Source organism: Teleopsis dalmanni, chromosome 1 (assembly GCF_002237135.1).
Source record: "Teleopsis dalmanni isolate 2A chromosome 1, ASM223713v2, whole genome shotgun sequence".
Classification (NCBI taxonomy): domain Eukaryota; kingdom Metazoa; phylum Arthropoda; class Insecta; order Diptera; family Diopsidae; genus Teleopsis; species Teleopsis dalmanni.
This window is the reverse complement of record NC_051846.1, coordinates 15,025,923-15,028,791: the sequence shown is the minus strand read 5'-3', so window position 1 is coordinate 15,028,791 and position 2,869 is coordinate 15,025,923.

Sequence of the window (2,869 nt, the reverse complement as noted above, 5' to 3'; positions counted from 1 at the left end):
TATGGTATGAATATTTTTATATTTTAATTTAGTATATGAAAGCGTAGCCAAGACCGTCTACATTTCCTTTACCACTGTACAACACAAAATTAAAAACTTAGTTACATGATTTTTAATAGCACAAAGGCCTAAGTTAAATCCTCAATCATGTTATGTTTTTCTCATCTTTTGAATAATAAATATTATTGAAACCTAGTGACACATATTATTAAAGGAGCTTATAGAGGAGTTTCCAAATGACTTGTCGTTTTCATATGTCATTACAGGTCCTTCTTCTTAAAAGAAGAAGGTCCTTGTGATATTATGATATATAATGTGATATAATGTTACGGATGTATATTATGATTATACTTCTTTACGATAGTGTAGGCAGTGTTTTAAAACAAACAAATTAGAACATATTTTTGTGACAATTTATGTTTTTATTCCCTCTCTCCACGCCAGCGAAGAGAGTTTTGGATAATCAAGGGATTCAAATCAAGACTGATTTGATTTAAGCCGGTAACATTGACGACTTTATCATAACTTAAGCCAGCAGAGTTAATGACTTAAGCATCACTTAAGTCTGTAGCGTTAATACGAGTACTTTATCCATGATGTTAATCACTACTGAACTTATGATAAGTTACAGCTGTGAAATAGGTCGTAAAAATTTCTCATAACTCAGAAGATTGAGTTAAATAATTATTATTTGACACTACAATACAACTTTAGAACATAAACTTATGTTTAATCATTTATTTGTATTCGATACAAAGATATCAGGGCTACAAAATCAGGAGTTTGATGTAAGTAGAATAATAGAAATTTAATATTATCGTTACGTGGTACAGTTAAAGTCACTTGGAATTGGAAATTAGAAATTAGAATTGACTACATTTTTGTCCTGGCGGTATTATTGGTTTTATTGGCTATTTGGGATGTTTATATGGCATAATATCATATATATTTCCTGCAATAGTTATAGAAAATAGATAAGTTAAGCAAAGTTCAGTTGATATATACAACTTTTTCGTAAAAGAAACGAAATGTCCTCATGAAAAAATGGTCTTTCGTATAAATACATTAATATTTTAATGAAACACAAAATATAGAAATAACGGCGTAAGTGCTAATTAATTGCGTTCAAAGATAAGAGACCCTATGCTCCACTATGAGTTACCGGAACAAGAAGAGGAAGAAGAAACATAAGAACGTAAAATAAGAAAAAAGTGCAAATTAATTGTATCATAAAAAGGAAATAGAAAATTTAAAAAAAGAGGACATGAAAAATTAAAAATTGCCAGCTAACTGCACCAAAAATATAAATAAAAAATTTTTGTAAGAACATTTTTAATATTAAAAATCACAGGGCCTGGTTTTTGAAATAATTTGTGGTAAAATAAGTAATAACCGATGATACACTCTAAAAGTAATGTATTGGAGCTTAAAAATCCACGCATATTTTTAAGATAATTTATTGCCTAGGCATGTAATTTTGTTATATTATTTGAAAATACATATAATCATATAATTTCATGAATAAGCATTTTAAGATGTTTTCTCTTTCTAGGTACACATAAGTATTTTTTTCAAAAATATAAATTATGAACAATCAAAAAATTCGTGTTGCGGTTGCGTTTTTTGATTTTAAAATTGTTACGCGTCATAAGATTGGGGCGCCACCTTGCATTTATTGATTCCAATGTGACTGGAGTTGCTTTAATGGCAACTCAAACCCTGTTCACTTTAATGCGTTACGATATTTGTGGCATTATGTGCTTGCGTTACCCCCGTAAAAAACATTGAGCACAATGTAAGACCTGGCATTCGAGCCAGCCTCAAGTACAATTAACCACACATGTGTATGGAATGTGGTTGTTACGCTCGTGCTGCACGAATTCCTCCACTTCAACTGTGAGCAAAGTCAGTAACTGGCACTGGCAAGGAAATGCTGCTGTGTACCGCTTTACCTTTATGTAAACGTTTGAGTGCGCTAGGTTAGTTATTGGCCTAGCCTGACATCGCATCACCTGAATTTGCTTTATGGCTTCTATTATGCTTGACTGAAGTGGATTTTGTTGTTGTTGTAGCTGTTTGTGAGCTGTTGCTGTTGTTGTTGTTGGAGCAGCACTTAAGCGTGGTTTCGTGTCACATCTTTGCCATCACTCAAGTTTTTCTCTATTTTTTCTCATTCAAAATTTGTGGGTCGCCTTAAGCTTTATTTGTAGTGTTTCTTCTATTGTAAGCTTTAAAAAATATCAACTACGTATTTTTTCCTTTTATTATTATTTCTATAAATTTTATTTTCCTTTTTCTAAATTGTCCTCAATTTATACTTTTAAGTTTGCCTGTGCATGTCTCTAATTTTTTACGCTATTTTCATTGTTGTTTTATTTTATTTCAGCTTTTCATTTTTATTTTTTGGTAATTAAGCACAGGCGGTGTTTATTGCGCGTCGCATGGCATACAAAGTATCATTAAGGTTGCTCGTACCGCTTAAAAGTGTGCCTCATTCTGTGCAGTTGCACTTACTCGTATGTTCTTGAGGAACCAATTATTATCCTGCGCCAGTTTTTCCTAACCAATAGATTGCAATTATTTTCATTTAAATACAATCAACTTTCCTCTACGCTTCACTAAGTGCTTAACTCAGAAGAAACTTGCGAGATTAAAGTTTCCCAACAAATGGGAAGAGAATAAAGAAATTGGATTGGATCCCATCACGAAGCTTAGATTTCGAATAACTCATTAGAAACTGACTATTGGTCTGTTAGATATAACTTACTTTTTAGCATGTACTTACTTCTTCGTTTTTATATATTTTAGATTCTTAAGAAACAAAATTATATTTAAAATGATAAGTTCACCGCCCAGCAACTTCATGTGT